The following is a 24,237-nucleotide window of genomic DNA, read 5'->3' on the forward strand; positions in this document are numbered from 1 at the left end:
GTTGTTTCTTAAGCGCCTCAAATGCCTCATTGGCAGCATCGCTCCAGATAAAATGACATGTCTTCTTCATCATCTGATATAAACGACCTTAGGAGGCCACCTGCTTGATCGTGACTTGTAACGCCCTCGATGCGACTATATCTCCCACGTGTCGAAGCACGACTTAGAGGCATAACCGCATTGAAAGCAATGTCGCAAGTGAGTTAATCTTCACACAACCCATGTAATACATAAGGGAAAGAGATACATAGTTGGCTTACAATCGCCACTTCACACAATACATGAATAAAGCATTACATCAACCAGATACACACAAGGTCTGACTACGGAACCGAAAATAAAAGAAGACTACCCCAAATTCTACACAGATCCCCGATCGTCCCAACTGGGCTCCACTGCTGATCAACTAAGAATCGGAACAACAAGACGAACACGGTCTTCAACTAGCTCCTCCTTGAGCTTGGTTGCATCACCTGCAAGATTTCATCGACACCTGCAAACTGGTTTTGTAAGTATCTGTGAGTAACGAGGACTCAGCAATCTCACACCCTCGCGATCAAGACTATTTAAGCTTATAGGTAAGGGTAAAAGGTATGAGGTGGAGCTGCACCAAGCGACTAGCATATTTGGTGGCTAACATACGCAAATGAGAGTGAGAAGAGAAGGCAAAAGCACGATCGAGAATCTATGATCAAGAAGTGATCCTAGAACAACCTACGTCAAGCATAATTCCAACACCGTGTTCACTTCCCGGACCCCGCCGAGAAGAGACCATCACGGTTACACACGCGGTTGATGCTTTTTAATTGAGATAAGTTTCAGGTTTTCTACAACTGGACACTAACAAATTCCCATCTTCCCATAACCGCGGGCACGGCTTTTGAATGATCATACCCTACAGGGGTGTCCCAACTTAGACCATCACAAGCTCTCACGGTCAACGAAGGATATTCCTTCTCCCAAGACAATCCGATCAGACTCAGCGTCCCGGTTACAAGACATCCTCGACAATGGTAAAACAAGTCCAGTAAGACCGCCCGATGCACCGACATCCTGATAGGAGCTGCACATATCTCGTTCTCAGGGCAACACGGGATGAACACTACGTACAGCTAAAACCAGCCCTCAAGTTTCCCTGAGGTGGCGCCGCAAGTGGCTCTGTTTCGGACCAACACTTAGACAAGCACTGGCCCGGGGGGGGGGGGTTAAAATAAAGATGACCCTTGGGCTGGCCTAACCCAAGGGAAAAAGAGGCTAGGTGGCGAATGGTAAAACCAAGGTTGGGCCTTGCTGGAGGAGTTTTATTCAAGGCGAACTGTCAAGGGGTTCCCATTACAACCCAACCGTGTAAGGAACGCAAAATCCGGGAACATAACACCGATATGACAGAAACTAGGGCGGCAAGAGTGAAACAAAACACCAAGCATAAGGCCGAGCCTTCCACCCTCTACCAAGTATATAGATGCATTAATTAAATAAGAGATATTGTGATATCCCAACAAAATATCCATGTTCCAACAAGGAACAAACTCCAATCTTCACCTGCAACTAACAACGTTATAAGAGGGCTGAGCAAAGCGGTAACATAGCCAAACAACGGTTTGCTAGGCAAAGGTGGGTTAGAGGCTTGGCTTAACAATATGGGAGGCATGATAAGCAAGTGGTAGGAATCGCAGCATAGTCATAGCAAAAGAGCGAGAAACTAGCAAGCAAAGATAGAAGTGATTTCGAGGGTATGGTCATCTTGCCTGCAAAGTTCTCCAAGAAGACGAAGGCTTGAACCTCATAAATGTACTCAACGGGCTCCTCGAACATGAACTCGTCTCCCGGCTCTACCCAAGCAAGAACAACAAGGAAAGGGAGACACAATCAACCACGTGCAATGCACAAGCAACATGATGCAAAACATGGCATGATATGCGGGATGCGATATGTGATGCATATGTATGATTTGGAAAGGAATGATTGAACCTGGACTCAACATGGAAAACCAAGAGTGCCGCTGGAAAGAGGATTTGATTTCGGTTGAAATCGATATAAAGATCGCCGGAATCGGATGCACGGTTTGGAAATGATAAGCAAAACAAATATGGCACTGGTCTGCGATTAACAGCACGAGACCATCTAAATGCATCGAGAACAACATGCTACAACACTCTAACATAGCAACAAAATACATGGCAGGGATCCACTCAAGATGCTTGAAAAACGATGAACACTGAGCTACGGCTAATTCACCCACTAGCAGGTTCAAACAAGCATGGCAAAAGTGCAAACGATAACAGGTTACAGACTTAGTGAAATAAACAACATGCCAGGAATTTAACATCAGGAAGCAATGTTTGGTGCACGAAAACAACATGCTACAGGAACATATCATGGCAAAGCAAGGCATGGCATGAAGATAATCAAAGCATACAACAAAAGTCCCTTACTGACCATAAGCCAAAAGGGATCAGAAAATACAATTGCAAGCATGTGAACATAGCAATTATCATTAACAGATTCAGACTTAGTGAAAAACTGGACATGCAAAACAGACATCAAGTAGGCATGTTTACGAGCTTGATGCACTCACCATGAGGCATTGCATGACAAACTAAGCATACACCCATCAAGTAGACATGGCATGGAAGCTAGACATGGCAAGAACAACAACATAGCATGCACGGATCAACTACAACAAGCTCAGCAAAATTGCTTAACATGTTAACAATCTGCCAGGAACATTTTATAGCAAAAGTAGAGCTTGATTGACTCAAGCTAGATTGCTCCATAAATGCAAATAAAGACATAAATACATGGATGGATAGAGCACCACAATATCTACAAAACATCCTTACTGATCATGCTCAAAAGAGGCACGGATCACTAGGTATCAACATGAACATATGGCATAAAAATAAGGATAGGGCAATAACTTAGAATATTTCGAAGTCCCTGGAATCAGCAACATTAAGTAAGCTACTTTGCATGTTTGTGCTAGTCACCACAGAGATCACAAAAATACATGGCATACACCCCTGTAAAGATGGCATGGCATACTTCAAAACACATGTAGAGCTCAGGATCATAGCATGCACACATTAATCATGGCAAAAATGACAAAAGTGCATATGCTGATAATAAACTGAAACTAACATCACATAGCCCTCTTCCAACAGCATTTCGGGCATCAAGATGAGCTCAAATGAAAATGATGCAGTGGGATTAAATGGAGTACTCGTCGAGACGAACATTTTGATATGCTACACGCACGAATCGGAGCAACGGTGAGTAAGTTATGATGCGTCAAAGATTGCAAAAAATAGGGTTTCGGGGAGAAAGTCAACCGAGTTCGTCCAGATCCAGATCGGGATCTCACGGGCATTGTTCACCGGAGTCGTTCGTCGTCGCCAGAGAAGGAGGCCGGAGCTGGGGGCGAGGTGGCCGGAGCTCCGGTGGCCAGAGGAGGACGGGGGCGGCGCCGGCGGTGGCTGGACGTGACGAGGCCGGCTCGAGCGGCGAGGGGGCGCCGCGGTGGAGCTCGCTGGCGGCGAGGTGGGGCGGCAAAGGCGGCGGGGCAGCGAGCGGCGACTGGAAAAGAGCGAGGCGGCGGGGCGCTGACGGCGGCCGTCGAGGCGAGCGCGGTGAGGAGTCGGGCGGGGGGGGGGGGGGCAGGCGCGTCTCGGGCGGCGGCGACTCGGGCCCAGGCGGGCCAGATCTGGGCGCCGCGGTCCCGCACGGCGGAGGGAGGCGGCGGTGCCATGTGGCGCTGCAGGATTGGCTGGTGCGGGGCTGACGTGGCGGGCTCCTATTGGCCGGAGCGACGTGGCGGTGGTAGCGGACATGTCCAACGGCGCGGGACGAAATGTCCGGCGGCGCACGAAGGAGGAGGTTAGGGTTCATCTGCGCGAAAATTCCGGGAGGGACACATATTTACAGGTAGAGGGAGCTAGGAGTGTCCAAATTGAGCACGGTTTGCGGCCACGTGATCATGATCGAACGGCCTAGATGATAGAAGGGGTTTTGGTGGGTTTTGGGCCACTTTGAAGGGGTGTTGGGCTGCAACACGCACGAGTCCTTATCGGTCCCTCGGTTAACCGTTGGAGTATCAAACGAAGTCCAAATGGCACGAAACTTGACAGGCGGTCTACCGGTAGTAAACCAAGGCCGCATGACAAGTCTCGGTCCAATCCGAAAACGTTTAACACCCGCACACGAAAAGAGGTAGAAAGGGACACCGGATTACATAGGAACACCGGAATGCAAAACGGACAATAGGGAAAATGCTCGGATGCATGAGATGAACATGTATGCAAATGAAATGCACATGATGACACGATAAGAAATGCATGACACGCAAGCAAATGACAAGGCAACAACAGCGAATAACTGGAAGACACCTGGCACATCGGTGTCGGGGCGTCACAACACTCCACCACTACGAGAGGATCTCGTCTCGAGATCTAGGATGGCACCGGAGGGAAAACGGAAGAGAAAGAGAAGAGGTAAAACTAAGTTGCTTCTTTGACAAACGAGTGAAACCAAAGAACCTTGAAAAGGATAAGCCATTGAAAGAAATATTACAACAAAGATGAACGAATTTGAAAACACTTCGTTAGAAAAGAGGAACAAGGATCAATACTAGAACCTTGTAGGTTGAAAGACATAAGAATAAAGGTTGCAATGAACCAGAAGCACATGCAAACACTCTGGTTGAAAGAAGGAGCACATGGAACGATAAAGATCAAATACGACAACACTCCGGTTGGAAATGGAAGGAATTGAACATGATCTTAACAAGATGAGAGGATACTTGAAAAGAGGACGTGACACTCCGGTTAAATGGATAAGCATGAAAAGAACAAGGTCCTGACAAGAACAAGAAGAAGGGTTGAAGAGAGCAACAACACAATGCCTCCGGAACGAAAGGATAGAAGATGGATAATTGAAATAGGAGAATGGAGAAGAAAATGCCAACTTCTGCCACAAAAGAGCTAGAAAAGGCATCTTTAGGAGAAGGGTCGAACGGAGTTGTTGGAAACCCAACAACGAAAAGGATAAGCTTGATATGGTCTTATGGAATACATCTCAAATTATGAGGTGACAACCTGCCACTCACGGAAAAAGAATTGGATTGGTATGAACAAGGAGACGAGAAAGCTATTTCACCGGGAGGATAGATGAAGAACTTGGGTCATTTATGAGCACCATAAATAGCAACAGTCCATAGGAAAGGCTTTAGGTGAAACATGACACAAGATAACTCCAACGAAAAGGTAGATGGATTTAAAATATCTCATTCTTAATAACATGTGAATCATGAAACATGAACTCAAATTATCAAGAATGACATAATACCACATCCAATGATATGGTAGAAAGAATTGCACTCCGGATTGCACGAAGAAGAATACTTGAGCTCCTTAGAAAAGAATGTTGATGAACACTTCGAGAAGGAAATTAATTCCTTGATGAAACCATCATGTAGAACCTTCATGAAGAACTCCGGTAACAAAAGGATAACGAGACAAAAGAGAAGTTGAAAACACAAGGTGAATCCTTGCAATGATTAGATGGACCTTCGCGATGAAATAAGTTGAGAGAGCTTGGAACTCCGGAAAAGAAAAGATGAAACAAGTGAAACCGAGAATTTGATGGACCTCCGGAATAAGGAATTAATCACTTGGATGAAACACGAATAAGAATTACGTTATGCTTACCCTTCACCAATTTAAATTGATGAAGGAACGGATTTTCCATACTACTTATTCTCACAGAAAAGATTAAGAGAGATGTAGCGTAAACTTGAGAAGGTCTTCAAAGAACCACTGTTAGGATTGACAACGAATAAATTGATAAGTAAGAGAACTCTTGAACGAACCACCGTTAGAATTTAAAATAAACGAAGTAAAGGAATGAATTACTGGTAAGAATTAGAGAATGAATCAGGATACTTGAGGGAATTTAGATGCATGAGAATGAAGAGATCATGAACTGACTAGAGAATATTTGAACGATGCACCGGTAAGATTTGGAGGATGAGAGCTGAAAGCTAGAATGAATATCCCGAAATGATGACCTCCGAAGAATCAGACTGAAAAGACTCCTGAATTGTTCCGGAAGGATGAAAAGAATTCTCACAATCAAAAACAATTATGAGAGGATGGCACGAAGCTAGAACTATGAATCTTGAAGAGATTGGAGCAAGATTTAAGAGAAACTCTTCTTCGGTCTTCAAATCCGAGAATGTTGACGAGAAACACCACCATGAATTGTTTAGACACTCCGGAAGAATCAAAAGCGAAAAGATTGAGCCAACGATGAAAAGAATTTAACCGATCTTTGAGAAAGGCATTTGACTGATGATAAATCATTCTTACGTCAAACTTCAAAAACAAGTTTGAGGATAGCTCCGGGAAGATTAGAAGAGTCAGGTAAGATCCTGGGAAAAGACCTGTGGGTTAGGTCCCACTCAAAAGAAACACCGTTGAATGATTACTTGAAAAGAAGATTGCACCGGTTGAGTTAAACGACTTGAATGAGATAACCACCTCAAAATAGGTTTAACGGATCTTGAATGAAAAGACGAGCCTTCTGAGATATCTTCAGCACTCCCGAACAAATGAATAGCGAGAAGTGAATGATTATGAGGTGCAACGGCATGAGAAGGTATTAGAAAGGAGGAAAAGGATATGATCAACAACAAAACTTGAATTTAATTCACCGGAGAAGAAAAGAATGAAGAATGACGATCTTGAAGCTGCATTAGAATCTTCATGAGAATCGCCGGATAAGAACATTGACGGAAAGAACGAAGAAACTTTACATCCATAAGATGGATACTTGATTAAGAAATCTGAATCCTTCAAGAAAAACAAGGGTGGGAGGGTGGGAAAAACACCGTTGAGAATGAAATGAAAACCGTTGAGAATGTTGATAATTGATTTTTTTCTGGTGTTGAAATGATCGGATCCACTTGAAGAGAAAACACGCCGGTTGAAAAGAATTGACATGACAATCTTGATTATCATGAAGGATTAGCATTCACATAGATATATGAGAACACTGCTTAGGAAAGGTATGGCATCAACTCTTGACATTGAAGCAACTCAAATACCACAACAAAACAAAACAAAGGATTGGCTTGCAGAATAAGCCGGAACAAACATATGATAGGGATTTCGTCCGAAGTTTTCGTGGTGGGGCCTACACGGGCTCGATCATACATCACCATCATGTACAAGGCAGTGCACATGACATACGAAGCGTCCCCGAGTCAGCATAGCCAAGGACTCTTTAAGACCCAACGAGACCACTGTAAAACCAACCGTGGATAGGCGGACCACTAGACATCGAACCCCAATTTCATATCATACATCTGTCGGAAAGATATCCTAAGAGCTACTTGAATTCCCACTTATAAACTCCTGAAAGTTTCCCGGTTATGCAATCAGGTGTTGGGGATACAGGGGAAGCATAATATCTCACCCAAAACTAACAAATCCTACATCCAGTTGTATCCATCCTTCAACACATAACCAAGAAACCTTCGGAAATCATTTACCTCAACCTTCGAAAAGCATCTGTTATACGAGTTATGGCAATACTCCCGAACTCCCGCCCCAGTACTGGGTGGCGTCGAGGTTATCTCACCAACAACTGCATAAAAGAGATTTTCGATGTCGATGAAAGTCAGGTATTCCAGAATTGCAACGATAAAATTGTGACGACAACACCTAGGAGCTCAACTCCCCGGGACACTGACACAATCCCTAAATGTCAGGAGGCACCAAGAACAATGTTCTCGTCACAAAACCATCGGAATGATTCCAAGATACCCGCGTGATCCTAAATTTTTTTAGTGAAATTTGAGAAGAGAAGAGTCAAAACTCTACGTCAGGATGCCTCGCCAGAGAGACGAAGGGACTGAGGAGTAAAAAGAATCCTACTCTCCGATATATAAAATCCTAAATGACTCAAAACATTTTTCAAGACTCAACAATGCCAGCGATTCGATCAAGCAGGGGGGCTCCTAAGGTCGGGGAAGGCTCTGATACCAACTTGTAATGCCCTCGATGCGGCTATATCTCCCACATGTCGAAGCACGACTTAGAGGCATAACCGCATTGAAAGCAATGTCGCAAGTGAGGTAATCTTCACACAACCCATATAATACATAAGGAAAGAGATACATAGTTGGCTTACAATCGCCACTTCATAGTGACGCCCCGATACCGATGTGCCAGGTGTCCTCCAGTTTTTCGCTGTTGTTGTGTTGTCATTGCTTGCGTGTCATGCATTGCATATCATGTCATCATGTGCATTTCATGTGCATTTCATTTGCATACATGTTCGTCTCATGCATCCAAGCATTTTCCCCGTTGTCTGTTTTGCAATCCGGCGATCCAATGTCATCCGATGCCCCTTTCTACCTCTTTTCGTGTGCGGGTGCTAAACGTTTTCGGATTGGACCGAGACTTGTCATGCGGCCTTCGTTTACTACCGGTAGACCGCCTGTCAAGTTTCGTGCCATTTGGACTTTGTTTGATACTCCAACGGTTAACCGAGGGACCGAAAAGGCCTTGTGAGTGTTGCAGCCCAACACCCCTCCAAAGTGGCCCAAAACACACCTTAACCCCCTCCATCATCTCGGTCGTTCGATCACGATCGCATGGCCGAAAATCGCACATCTTCTGGACTCTCCTAGCTCCCTCTACCTATAAATATGTGGCCTCCCCCACAAAACCGCGCAGATCAAACCCTAGCCCCGCTCCTCGCACCGCCGGACAAAACTCCCCACCGCGCCAGACATGTCCGCCGCCCCGTAGCCACCTCACTCCAGCTAATAGCAGGTCGCCACGTCACCGCCACCGCTGCCTCAGCCAACCGCGCGCCGCCACCTCACCGCCCTCTCTCTCCTCCCACCACGGGCCCGAGGAGACCCAGATACGGCCCGCCCGGGCCCGGATCCCGCGCCGCCGATCCCGTGCCCGAGCACCGCCCGTGCCCGCGTCTCTTTTCCCGCAGGCCGCCGGCCACCGCCGTTTGTCGGCGCGCCTCGCCGCCGCCGTGCCATTCCCGCCGCCCACGCCGGCTCGGCCCCGACGCCGCATCACCGCCCCGCCCTCGGAGGAGCTCCGTCGCCGCCCGCTGCCAGATCCGGCCACGGGAGCCCGAGCCCGGCCGGATCCGCCGCCCCGCCGACGACGACCTCGCCGGAGCCACCGTCTTGGTCGCTCGGGTCCTCCTCTGCCTCGGCCCGGCCCGATCCGCTCCGCCTCGCCCGACCCGATCCGCCCCGCCTCGTCCGACCTGATCCACTCCACCCGTTGACTTTTCCCGGGGTAGGATTTTCACTAAGTCCCCGAAGTTTCCAGATTCATGTGCCCATGTTCATCACCTCGTAACTCCGCATCCGTAGCTCCGATTCAGGCGTGTAGCATAGCAAAATGTTCGCTTCGATGAGTACATCATTTCATCTCATTGCATTATTTTCATTTGAGCTCATCTTGATGCCCGAAATGTCATTGGAAGAGGGCTATGTGAGTAGTTTGTCAGATCTGTTTCAGCAAATAGATATTTTTCATTTTTGCCATGATTAATGTGTGCATGATATGACCCTGAGCTCTATATGTGTTTTGTTATATGCCATGCCATATTTACAGAGGTGCTTACCATGTATTTTTGTGATATGTGTGGTGACTAGCACAAGCTTGCAAAGTAGTGCAATCGGTAATGCTGATTTTAGGGACTTAGAATTTCTCTAAGCCCTTGTCCTAATTTTGTCATTATGCCATATGTTCATGTTGTTTCCTAGTGATCCGTGCCTCTTTTGAGGATGATCAGTAAGGATGTTTTGTTAACATTGTGGTGCTCTATCCATCCATGTCTTTGTTTGCATTTATGGAGCACCCTAGCTTGAGTCAATCGAGTTCTACTTTTGCTATATCATGAATCCTGGCAGATTGTTGACTTTTTAGCGATTTTGCCGAGGATGTTGCTTTTGATCCGTGCATGCTATGTTGTTGTTCTTGCCATGTCTAGCTTCTATGCCATGTATTCTTGATGGGTGTAGGCTTAGTTTGTCATGCCATGCTCTGTAGTGAGTGCATCGAGCTCGTGAACATGCCTACTCGTTAACTGATTTGCATGCTCCAGTTTTTCACTAAGTCTGAGATCTGCTTATGTTTTTGCTATGTTCACATGCTTGCAATTGTATTTCCTGATCCCTTTTGGCTCAAGGTCACTAAGGGACTTTTGTTAAGTGCTTTGAGTAGCTTCATGCCATGCTTTGCCTTGCCATGTTAAGTTCCTGTAGCATGTAGTTTTCATGCTCTAAAGTGTGCTTCCTGATGATAAATTCCAGACTTGTGTTAATTTCACTAAGTCTGAAACCTGTTATCATTTGCTCTTTTGCCATGCTTGTTTGAACCTGTTAATGGATGAATTAGCCATAGCTCAGTGTTCATCTTTTGTCAAGCATCTTGATTGGATCCCTGCCATGTATTTTGTTGCCATGTTTGAGTGCTGTAGAATATTTAACTTGATGCATTTAGATGGCTGCTTGGTGATTATCACAGACCGGTGCCATATTTGTTTTGCTTGCCATTTCCAAACCGTGCATCCGATTCCGGTGATCTTTATATCGATTTCAACCGAAATCACCTCACCTTTCCAGTGGCGCTCTTGGATTTTCAAGTTGAGGTCAGGTTCAATCATTCCTTTCCAAATCATGCATATGCATCACATACCTCATCCCGCATATCATACGATGTTCATGTGTTGGTTGTTTACTATGTTGTGTGCTTATTTCCGGTGTTTGATTCTTCGGGTTGGTTCCAGTAACGTTGTGTTTGTGAGGACCCATTCGTCTACGTCCATTTATCTTCTTCATGGACTCGTTCTTCTTCCTTGCGGGATTTCAGGCAAGATGACCATACCCTCGAAATCACTTCTATCTTTGCTTGCTAGTTGCTCGCTCTTTTGCTATGCCTATGCTACAATACCTACCACTTGCTTATCATGCCTCCTATATTGTTGAACCAAGCCTCTAATCCACCTTGTCCAAGCAAATCGTTGTTTGGCTATGTTACCGCTTTGCTCAGCCCCTCTTATAGCGTTTTTAGTTGCAGGTGAAGATTGAAGTTTGTTCCTTGTTGGAACATGGAGATTTTGTTCCTTGTTGGAACATGTTTACTTGTTGGGATATCCCAATATCTCTTATCTAATGAATGCATCTATATACTTGGTAAAGGGTGGAAGGCTCGGCCTTATGCCTGGTGTTTTGTTCCACTCTTGCCGCCCTAGTTTCCGTCATATCGGTGTTATGTTCCCGGATTTTGTGTTCCTTACGCGGTTGAGTTATAATGGGAACCCCTTGACAGTTCGCCTTGAATAAAACTCCTCTAGTAAGGCCCAACATTGGTTTTACCATTCGCCACCTAGCCTTTTCTTTCCCTTGGGTTCTGCAGACTCAAGGGTCATCTTTATTTAAACCCCCGAGCCAGTGCTCCTCTGAGTGTTGGTCCAAACTGAGCGATGTCCGGAGCTACCAGGGGCAACTCTGGGCTGGCCACCCGACGTCTGGCTCATCCGGTGTGCCCTGAGAACGAAATATGTGCAGCTCCTATCGGGATTTGTCGGCACATCTGGGTGGCTTTGCTGGTCTTGTTTTACCATTGCCGAAATGTCTTGTAACCGGGATTCCGAGTCTGATCGGGTCTTCCCGCTAGAAGGAATATCCTTCGTTGACCGTGAGAGCTTGTGATGGGCTAAGTTGGGACACCCCTGCAGGGATTTGAACTTTCGAAAGCCGTGCCCACGGTTATGGGCAGATGGGAATTTGTTAATGTCCGGTTGTAGAAAACCTGAAGTTGATCTTAAATTAAAATACATCAACCGCGTGTGTAACCTTGATGGTCTCTTTCCGGCGGAGTCCGGGAAGTGAACACGGTGTTGGAGTTATGCTTGACGTAGGTTGTTCTAGGATCACTTCTTGATCATAGTTGTACGACCGTGCTTTTTCCTTCTCTTCTCGCCCTCATTTGCGTATGTTAGTCACCATATATGCTAGTCGCTTGCTGCAGCTCCACCTCATACCTTTTACCTTACCTATGAACTTAAATAGTCTTGATCGCGAGGGTGTGAGATTGTAAGTCCCCGTGACTCACAGATACTTCCAAAACCAGCTTGCAGGTGCCGTTGAACCGTGCGGATGACGCAACCGAGCTCAAGGAAGATCTTGTCCTTTATGTTGTTTAGTTCTAGTTGATCAGTAGTGGAGCCCAGTTGGGGTCGATCAGGGATCTATGTAGCATTTGGGGTTCTTCTTTTATTTTGGTTCCATAGTCGGACCTTGATTGTATTTGGATGTTGTAATGCTTTATTCATGTAATTGTGTGAAGTGGCGATTGTAAGCCAACTATGTATCTTTTCCCCTATAGTATTACATGGGTTGTTTGCGAAGATTACCTCACTTGCGACATTGCTTTCAATGCGGTTATGCCTCTAAGTCGTGCTTCAACACGTGGGAGATATAGCCGCATCGAGGGCGTTACATTCACACAATACATGAATAAAGCATTACATCAACCAGATACACACAAGGTCCGACTATGGAACCCAAAATAAAACAAGACTACCCCAAATGCTACACAGATCCCCGATCGTCCCAACTGGGCTCCACTGCTGATCAACTAAGAAATGGAACAACAAGACGGACACGGTCTTCAACTAGCTCCTCCTTGTGCTCAGTTGCGTCACCTGCATGATTTCATCGGCACCTGCAAACTGGTTTTGGAAGTATCTGTGAGTCACGGGGACTCAACAATCTCACACCCTCGCGATCAAGACTATTTAAGCTTATAGGTAAGGCTAAAAGGTATGAGGTGGAGCTGCACCAAGCGACTAGCATATTTGGTGGCTAACATACGCAAATGAGAGCGAGAAGAGAAGGCAAAAGGACGGTCGAGAATCTATGATCAAGAAGTGATCCTAGAACAACCTACGTCAAGCATAACTCCAACACCGTGTTCACTTCCCGGACCCCGCCGAGAAGAGACCATCACGGTTACACACGCGGTTGATGCTTTTTAATTGAGATAAGTTTCAGGTTTTGTACAACCGGACATTAACAAATTCGGATCTTCCCATAACCGCGGGCACAGCTTTCAAAAGATCATATCCCTGCAGGGGTGTCCCAACTTAGCCCATCACAAGCTCTCACGGTCAACGAAGGATATTCCTTCTCCCAAGACAATCCGATCAGACTCGGCATCCCGGTTACAAGACGTCCTTGAAAATGGTAAAACAAGTCCAGCAAGACCGCCTGATGCGCCGACATCCTGATAGGAGCTGCACATATCTCGTTCTCAGGGAAACACCGAATGAACACCACGTACAGCTAAAACCAGCCCTCAAGTTTCCCCGAAGTGGCGCCGCAAGTGGCTCTGTTTCGGACCAACACTTAGACAAGCACTGGCCCGGGGGGGTTAAAATAAAGATGACCCTTGGGCTGGCCTAACCCAAGGGAAAAAGAGGCTATGTGGCGAATGGTAAAACCAAGGTTGGGCCTTGCTGGAGGAGTTTTATTCAAGGCGAACTGTCAAGGGGTTCCCATTATAACCCAACTGTGTAAGGAACGCAAAATTCGGGAAAATAACACCATTATGACAGAAACTAGGGCGGCAAGAGTGGAACAAAACATCAGGCATAAGGCCGAGCCTTCCACCCTCTACCAAGTATATAGATGCATTAATTAAATAAGAGATATTGTGATATCCCAACAAAATATCCATGTTCCAACAAGGAACAAACTTCAATCTTCACCTGCAACTAACAAGGCTATAAGAGGGGCTGAGCAAAGCGGTAACATAGCCAAACAACGGTTTGCTAGGAAAAGGTGGGTTAGAGGCTTGGCTTAAGAATATGGGAGGCATGATAAGGAAGTGGTAGGAATCACAGCATAGGCATAACAAAAGAGCGAGCAACTAGCAAGCAAAGATAGAAGTGATTTTGAGGGTATGGTCATCTTGCCTGCAAAGTTCTCCAAGAAGACAAAGGCTTGAACCTCATAAACATACTCAACGGGCTCCTCGAACATGAACTCGTCTCCCATCTCTAAACAAGCAAGAACAACAAGCAAAGGGAGACACAATCAACCACGTGCAATGCACAAGCAACATGATGCAACACATGGCATGATATGCAGGATGTGATATGTGATGCATATGCATTATTTGGAAAGGAATGACTGAACCTGGTGTCAACTTGGAAAACCAAGAGTGCCGCTGGATAGAGGAGTTGGTTTTGGTTGAATTCGATATAAAGATCACCGGAATCGGATGCACGGTTTGGAAATGACAAGCAAAACAAATATGGCACCGGTCTATGATTAACAGCACGAGACCATCTAAATGCATCAAGAATAACATGCTATAGCACTCTAACATAGCAACAAAATACATGGCAGGGATCCACTAAAGATGCTTGATAAACGATGAACACTATGCTATGGCTAATTCATCCAATAGCAGGTTCAAACAAGCATGGCAAAAGTGCAAACAATAACATGTTACAGACTTAGTGAAATAAACAACATGCCAGGAATTTAACATCAGGAAGCAATGTTTAGAGCACGAAAACAACATGCTACAGGAACATATCATGGCAAAGCAAGGCATGGCATGAAGATAATCAAAGCATACAACAAAAGTCCCTTATTGACCATAAGCCAAAAGGGATCAGAAAATACAATTGCAAGCATGTGAACATAGCAATTATCGTTAACAGATTCAGACTTAGTGAAAAACTGGAACATGCAAAACAGACATCAAGTAGGCATGTTTACGAGCTCGATACACTCACGACAAGGCATTGCATGACAAACTAAGCATACACCCATCAAGTAGACATGGCATGGAAGCTAGACATGGCAAGAACAACAACATAGCATGAACGGATCAACTACAACAAGCTCGGAAAAATTGCTTAACATGTTAACAATCTGCCAGGAACATTTTATAGCAAAAGTAGAGCTCGATTGACTCAAGCTAGTGTGCTCCATAAATGCAAGCAAAGACATGGATGGATAGAGCACCACAATATCTACAAAACATCCTTACTGATCATGCTCAAAAGAGGCACGGATCACTAGGTATCAACATGAACATATGGCATAAAAATAAGGACAGGGCAATAACTTAGAATATTTCTAAGTCCCTGGAATCAGCAACATTAAGTAAGCTACTTTGCATGCTTGTGCTAGTCACCACAGAGATCACAAAAATACATGGCATACACCCCTGTAAAGATGGCATGGCATACTTCAAAACACATGTAGAGCTCAGGATCATAGCATGCACACATTAATCATGGCAAAAATGACAAAAGTGGATATGCTGATAATAAACTAAAACTAACATCACATAGCCCTCTTCCAACAGCATTTCGGGCATCAAGATGAGCTCAAATTAAAATCATGCAGTGGGATGAAATGGAGTACTCGTCGAGACAAACGTTTTGATATGCTACATGCACGAATCGGAGCAACGGTGAGTAAGTTATGATGCGTCAAAGATTGCAAAAAAATAGGGCTTCGGGGAGAAAGTCAACCGAGTTCGTCCAGATCCAGATCGGGATCTCGCGAGCATTGTTGACCGGAGTCGTTCGTCGTCGCCGGAGAAGGAGGCCAGAGCTGGGGGCGAGGTGGCCGGAGCTCCGGTGGCCAGAGGAGGACGGGGGTGGCGCCGGCGGTGGCCGGACACGACGAGGCCGGCTCGGGCGGCACGGGCAGCGAGGGGGCGCCGCGGTGGAGCTCGCCGGCGGCGAGGTGGGGCGGCGAAGGCGGCGGGGCAGCGAGCGCCGACCGGCGAAGAGTGAGGCAGTGGGGCGCTGACGGCGGCCGTCGAGGCGAGCGCGGCGAGGAGTCGGGCGGCGGGGCAGGCGCGTCTTGGGCGGCGGTGACTCGGGCCAGGGCAGGCCGGATCTAGGCGCTGCGGGCCCGCGCGACGGAGGGAGGCGGCGGTGCCAAGTGGCGCTGCGGGATTGGCTGGCGGCGGCAGCGCGGCTGACGTGGCGGGCTCCTATTGTCCAGAGCGACGTGGCGGTGGTAGCGGACATGTCCAGCGGCGCCGGACGAAATGTCCGGCAGTGCACGGAGGAGGAGGTTAGGGTTCATCTGCGCGAAAATTCCGGGAGGGACACATATTTATAGGTACAGGGAGCTAGGAGTGTCCAAATTGAGCATGGTTTTGCGGCCACGCGATCGTGATCGAACGGCCTAGATGATAGAAGGGGTTTAGGTGGTTTTTGGGCCACTTTGATGGGGTGCTGGGCTGCAACACGCAGGAGGCCTTATCGGTCCCTCGGTTAACCGTTGGAGTATCAAACGAAGTCCAAATGGCATGGAACTTGATAGGCGGTCTACCGGTAGTAAACCAAGGCCGCATGACAAGTCTCGGTCCAATCCGAAAATGTTTAACACCCGCACACGAAAAGAGGTAGAAAGGGACACCGGATGACATAGGAACGCCGGAATGCAAAATGGACAACGGGGAAAATGCTCGGATGCATGAGACGAACATGTATGTAAATGAAATGCACATGATGACACGATAAGAAATGCATGAAACGCAAGCAAATGACAAGGCAACAACAGCAAATAACTGGAAGACACCTGGCACATCGGTCTCGGGGCGTCACAACGTATGAACTAGCTCATCACTGCAATACAACCCGCTAGACGTTGGACGTCATTGACACATGCCGGCTTGGCAAGTGAAGTGATGGCTTTGATCTTCTCCGGGTTAGCTTTAATGCATCTCTCTCTGAAGCCAGAAAACCCAATAGTTTACCTGCAAGCACACCAAAGACACACTTGGCCGGGTTAAGCATCATCTTATAGACCTAAAGATTATTAAAATTCTCCTTCAAATCATCAAGAAGTGCCTCCTTCTTCTGGGACTTGACCACAATATCATCCACATAAGCATGAACGTTGCGGTCAATCTGACTGTGCAAACAACTCTGAACACAATGCTGATAAGTCGCCTGGGCACTCTTGAGCCCAAAAGGCATAGAAACATAATAGAAAGCTCCAAAAGGTGTGATGAAAGCCGTCTTCTCTTGGTCTTTAACTACCATCTTGATCTGATGATAACCAGAATAAGCATCAGGAAAACATAAGCTCTCACAACCCGTTGTAGCGTCAATAATCTGGTCGATACGAGGGAGAGAAATGGATCAGCTGGACAAGCCTTGTTAAAATCTATGTAATCAACACACATACGCCAGGTGGCATTATTTTTTAGTACCAACACCGGGTTTGCCAACCACTCGGGGTGAAAGACTTCAATGATAAACCCAACCGCTAAGAGCCGGGCCACCTATACTCCAATAGCTTTACGTCGCTCTTCATTGAAAAAAACGAAGGAACTGTTGAACCGACTTAAACTTGGTATCCACATTAAGAGCATGCTCAGTGAACTCTCTCGGTAAACCGGGCATGTCACAAGGTTTCCATGCAAAGATGTCCCAATTCTCATGGATGAACTCAATGAGCGTGCTTTCCTATTTAGGATCCATATTAGCCCCTACTGTGAACTGCTGAGATGAATCATCAGGGACAAAATCAATCTGTTTAGTGTCATCAGCCTGGAACTTCAACAAAGGGTCCTGCTCAGTAGTGGGCTTCATTAAGGGAGTCATATCGATCAGGTCAACATTGTCCTTATAAAACTTAAGCTCTTTTGTGGCGCAGGCCGACTCAGCATAAGCAACATCGCCTTCCTCAAACTCCAAGGTGATTTTTTGGTCACCATGGACCGTAATTGTGCCCTTACGCCCTGGCATCTTAAGTTGTAAATAAACATAGCATGGTCGGGCCATAAAATTTGCATAAGCTAGTTGCCCAAACAAGGCATGACATGGGCTCTTGATTTTAACCACCTCGAACCACATTGTATCTGCTCTGTAGTCATAGTCATTACAGAAGGCGACTTCCAAGGCAATCTTTCCAACAGGATATGCCGACTTACCAGGCACCACGCCATGGAAAACTATGGAAGATGTCTTAAGATCCTTGTCGTTTAAATTCATCCGACAAAAGGTGTCATAATACAAGATGTTAATACTGCTTCCTCCACCCATAAGCACTTTAGTAAATTTATAGCCCCCAACCTGAGGGGCCACCACCAAAGGAAGATGACCCGAATTTTCAACCCGGGGCAGGTGACCCTCCTGACTCTAGGTGATTGGAAATTCCGACCACCATAAGTACTAAGGTACAGTCGGCTCAACAGTGTTGACCGCACGCTTATGAACCTTCTGATCTCGTTTACAAAGACATGTGGTAAAAACATGGTATTGGCCACCATTGAGATGCTTTGGATTACTCTGGTATCCTGACTGATTAACCTACTGTTGGTTGCCCTGACCAGACTATTGGTGATATCCACCTTGACTGTTCTGGCCTTGCTAACCGGAATTAGAGCCGCCTCCACCAAAGTTGGGCCCCTGTGCACCAGATCCTGACCCGCCGGACGGCCCATGATTGTTACCATGATTCTGACTAAAGTTGGAATTCCTTTACTCTCGCTTGATGAAACAATCCTCCCAAGTGTGACTCGCCAGATTGTCAGGCAAACCGTGCTTTGGGCAAGGCTCATTGAACATCACCTCAAGATTAAAGTTTTTCCCACCAAAGAACGGCTTACCATTACCGTTTTGGCGCTGGCCCTTATACCCAGTGTTGGTGTTAGCCACAAGATCTGACCCGCCATCGGGGTGTCTGCATTTCCCACCATTACCTTGGTTGTTGCCATTGTTCGTCGCCGTATTCTGCTATTGACCTTTACCATTGCTACTCTTCTTACCCTTATTGGACCTCTCATCATCAGATCCAGGGTCCTTGGTGTTATTAGAATCATCATACTTAATTAAAGCCACCATAAGCTCCCCATGTCATTGCAATGTCGTTTATGTCGCCCAAGCTTCTGCTTGAGAGGGCTAAAATGACAATTCTTCTGCAAGAACAGAACTGCAGAACCCGTTGTGATGCTATCTGATGAATGTGTTGGGGAACGTAGCATGCAATTTCAAAACAATTCCTACGCTGACGAAAGATCTATCTAGGAGATGCATAGCAATGAGAGGGGGAGAGTATGTCCATGTATCCTCATAGACTGAAAGCAAAAGCGTTTGGCAACGCGGTTGCTATAGTCAAACTTCTTCTCGTTCCGACCGATCAAGCACCGAACATAGGGCATCTCCAAGTTCTGCACACGTTCAATTCGATGACATCACTTTAACTCTTGATCCAGCAAAGTGTCGAGGGAGAGTTCCGTCAGCATGACGGCGTGGTGACGGTGATGGTGAAGTGATCCACGTAGGGCTTTGCCTAAGCACTACGTGAATATGACTGGAGGCGTAAACTATGGAGGGGGGCGCCGCACACGGCTAACAATGTTGTGTGTTCTAGGCACCCCCTCCCCACATATATATAGGTGGGAGGGGGAAGGGGACAACCATGGGGCACCCCAAGTAGGAGGAATCCTACTTGGGTGCCTTGTCCAATTCGCCCCACTTACCATCTTTTCCGGAGAGGGAAGGAAAGGGGAGAGAGGAGGGAAGGAAGGGGAGGCCGAATTGCGTCCCCTTCCTTCTCTCTTCCCCCTTGCCTTTCCCCTTCCTATTTTGTCAGCAAGGGGGGCGCAACAGCCCATGTTGGCTGCTGCATTTCCCCTCTTGGCCCAATAGGCCCATATAGTTTGTCGGGGTTAGCCCGGAACCCCTTCCGGTGACCCGATACGTACTCGGTACCCCCGGAACACTTCCGGTGTCCAAATAGTATCATCCTATATATGAATCTTTATGTCTCGGCCATTTTGAGACACCTCGTCATGTCCGTGATCTCATCCGGGACACTGAAAAACATTCGGTCACCAAATCACATAACTCATATAATACAAAATCGTCATCGAACGTTAAGCGTGCGGACCCTATGGGTTCGAGAACTATGTAGACATGACCGAGACACCTCTCCGGTCAATAACCAACAGCGGAACCTGGATGCTCATATTGGTTCCTACATATTCTACAAAGATCTTTATCGGTCAAACCGTAATGACAACATACGTTCTTCCCTTTGTCATCGGTATGTTACTTGCCCGAGATTCAATCTTTGGTATCTTCATACCTAGTTCAATCTCATTACCGGCAAGTCTCTTTACTCGTTCTGTAATGCATCATCCCACAACTAACTCATTAGTAACATTGCTTGCAAGGCTTATCATGATGTGCATTATCGAGAGGGCCCAGAGATACCTCTCCGATACTCGGAGTGACAAATCCTAATCTCAATCTATGCCAACCCAACAAACACCTTCAGAGATACCTGTAGAGCATCTTTATAATCACCCAGTTACTTTGACGTTTGATAGCACACAAGGTATTCCTCCGTTATCCGGGAGTTGCATAATCTCATAGTCAAAGAATTATGTGTAAGTCATGAAGAAAGCAATAGCAATAAAACTTGACGATTATTATGCTAAGCTAACGGATGGGTCTTGTCCACCACATCATTCTCCTAATGATGTGATCCCGTTCATCGAATGACAACACATGTCTATGGTTAGGAAACTTAACCATCTTTGATTAACAAGCTAGTCTAGTAGAGGCTTACTAGGGACACTGTGTTTTTTCTATGTATCCACACATGTATCAAGTATCCGGTTAATACAATTCTAGCATGAATAATTAACATTTATCATGATATAAGGAAATATAGATAACAACTTTATTATTGCCTCTAGGGCATATTTCCTTCAGAATGGATAATAGCTGAGACCCGACGGACCCAATGGTGTGCCGACTCATCCTCCCGTTGCACACAGTTATCTAGATCAATAATTGTTAGAGGCTACTTACACGTTCCTTTAAAATTCTAAACAGAGCATGCTTTTAACTCAGGCCATGAATTGATAGAATTGGCGGGCAACCCTTTCACCCTGGTTCAAGCCAGCCCATCCAACATCATGGTGAAGTACTTGGCTGATACAACATCATTAACATCCAGCATCTCCATGGCCAATTCATAGCTCTCAATCCAAGCCTCAGGGGGAAGATCAGGTGTATAATTAGGAACCTTACGAGGGCCCTTAAAATCCTTGGGTAGACGTTCATTACACACAGCCGGTACCAGAGATGGAAAACCAACTGTCCTGGAAGTCGTCCCACCTTCAACGGATGCCGAGGGTTCACTAGAAACTGCTGATGAACCCCCAATTGAGCCGGCAAATCCGCCTCATGACGAGCTCTAGCCTGATCCACATGGGCATGAGCATTGTTCAGCAGATTATGATCACGGGGCGGGTTATGTCCATGGGGCAGGTCATCATTACGAGGCAGGTTACGACGCAATTCACTACTGGAAGCCGCCGATGACTCAATACGATGGTTGTAGCTTCGAGTTAGGTGGGGAGTTGAGTGAACACGCTCATGAGTGTACGAATAAGCTGCCTGATGTGCGACAACCCTCTGAAGAAGCTCCACCACGTTCCGGGTTTCCACTGCAGTCGGAGATTCGCCCTTGATCGGGATAGCCGCCAGCCGTGTTGATGCCTCTATCATATTATCTAGCTGGTTAGAATAATGGCCAGAGGGTGTTGGAACCCATTGAGGCGGGATCTAATCCCTATGAGGTGGGTCTGGCAAACGAGGCTGAGCCGCCGCCTCGATCCCTAGCACCTCAGTAGCCCAGGTTATGATACGTCCATTTTACATCATGTTTTCGTACTATTATTTGTAATGTTTTTATCCATAATAATGATTTTCAGAGTAATTATAATGCCTTTTCTCTCATAATTTGCAAGGAACACACCAAGAGGGAGAATTTCGGCAGCTGGAAATCTGGACCTGGAAAAGCTACGTCAGGCCACCTATTCTACACAACTCCAAATGAGCTGAAACTTTACGAAGATGTTTTATGGATTATTGGAGAAATACTGGAGCCAATAAACACTAGAGGGGGCCACCAAGTGGGCACAACCCACCTAGGAGCGCCCAGGTGGGCTGTGGCCTCCTCGGCCCACCTCCGGTGGCCATCTTCTGCTATATAAGTCATTTTGACCTAGAAAAAATAAGAGGAGGACTTTCGGGACGAAGCGCCACCGCCTCGAGGCCGAACTTGGGAAGGACCACTTTTTCCCTCTAGTGGAGCGATCCCGCCGGGGGAACTTCCCTCCCATAGGGGGGAAATCATCGTCATCATCATTACCAACAACTCTCCCATCTTGGGGAGGGCAATCTCCATCAACATCTTCAACAACACCATCTCCTCTCAAACCCTAGTTCATCTCTTGTGTTCAATCTTGTTACCGGAACTATAGATTGGTACTTGCGGGTGACTAGTAGTGTTGATTACATCTTGTAGTTGATTACTATATGGTTTATTTGGTGGAAGATTATATGTTCAGCTCCATTATGCTATTTAATACTCCTCTGATCATGAACATGTTTATCATTTGTGAGTAGTTACTTTTGTTTTTGATGTCATGGGAGAAATCATGTTGCCAGTAATCATGGGAACTTGATATGTGTTTGATATTTTGATAGTATGTATGTTGTTATTCCCTTAGTGGTGTCATGTGAACATCGACTACATGACACTTCACCATATTTGGTCCTAAGGGAATGCATTGTGGAGTAGCAAATAGATGGTGGGTTGCGAGAGTGATAGAAGCTTAAACCCTTGTTTATGCGCTATTTCCTAAGGGACCATTGGATCCAAAAGTTTAATGCTATGTTTAGAATTTATTCTTAGTACTTTTCTCGTAGTTGCAGATGCATGCGGGAGGATTAATCATAAGTAGGAGTTTGTTCAAGTAAGAACAACACCTAAGCACCGGTCCACACACATATCAAACTATCAAAGTAGCAAACACAAATCAAACCAACATGATGAAAGTGACTAGATGAACTTCATGTGTACCCTCAAGAATGCTTTGCTTGTCATAAGAGACCGTTTTCGCCTGTTCTTTGCCTCAAAAGGGTTGGTCTACCTTGGTGCACTCTTGTTGCTATTATCATTACTTGCTCGTTACAAATTATCTTTCTATCAAACTACTCCGCTTACTTACAATTTCAGCACTTGCAGACCATACCTTACCAGAAACTACTTGTTATTTCCTTCTGCTCCTTGTTGGGTTCGACACTCTTATCGAAAAGAGCTATAATTGATCCCCTATACTTGTGGGTCATCAAGGCTATTTTCTGGCGCCGTTGCCGAGGAGTGAAGTGCCTTTGGTAAGTGGAATTTGGTAAGGTAACATTTATATAGTGTGCTGAAATTTATTGTCACTTGTTACGATGGAAAACAATCCTTTGAGGAGTTTGTTCGGGGTATCTTCACCTTGTGAAGAACCACAATTAGCTACCCCTCACACTACTAGGGAAAACATTATGCACAGAATCTTAGCAGCAGCGTGGCACAAAAAGAGGCGCTACTGCTAATTAGTAGTAGCGCGGGTTGTAAACCCACGCTACTACTAAGTTGATAGTAGTAGCACGGGGTATAAACCCACGCTACTACTTAGTGTTCTCCACCGCGCCCGCCCCGACAAGCAGTAGTAGTAGCGCGGGGTATAAACCCATGCTACTACTAAGTTGATAGTAGTAGCGCGGTTTGTAAACCCCGCGCTATTACTATGTGGTCTTCATCGTGCCTCCCGCGACATACCGTAGTAGCAGCGTGGGGCATAAACCCAGCGCTACTACTATAGAACCACTGACACATGTATACACACATAGCTCCGCCCGCTCTTCCTCTCCTTTTTCCCAAGTCCCGGGCGCCGCTGCCCAACGTCCCCACCAAGCACCACCCATCCGCCACCGCCACCGCCTCCCTCCCCCTCTCCACCCGTGCGCGCGCCGCCTCCCCCAGCACCCTGTCCCCCACGCCGTCTCCTCCAGCAGATGGGGTCAGCCCTGCGGCGCCGGCACGGGGCAACGTGTACCTGGGGCGGCAGCTCGCGGCCGCGGCCACGGCGGGCGCCCGCACGCGCGCGCTGTAGGAGGACGTCGAGAGGCGCCGCCGCTACAAGGAGAAGCGGATGGCCCTGGCCAAGAAGATGACCCCAACACACACACTCCCACTCCCATCCTCTTCTCCCGGGATGCAAGCAGCTGCAAGGAAGGGCGCGGCAGCGGCGGCGTCCTTCCGCTCCACCGCCGCGGCGCTCTCAAAATCCACGGTGT

This window comes from Triticum urartu, chromosome 2A (assembly GCF_056163025.1).
Source record: "Triticum urartu cultivar PI428250 chromosome 2A, HENAU_Tu73, whole genome shotgun sequence".
Classification (NCBI taxonomy): Eukaryota; Viridiplantae; Streptophyta; class Magnoliopsida; order Poales; family Poaceae; genus Triticum; species Triticum urartu.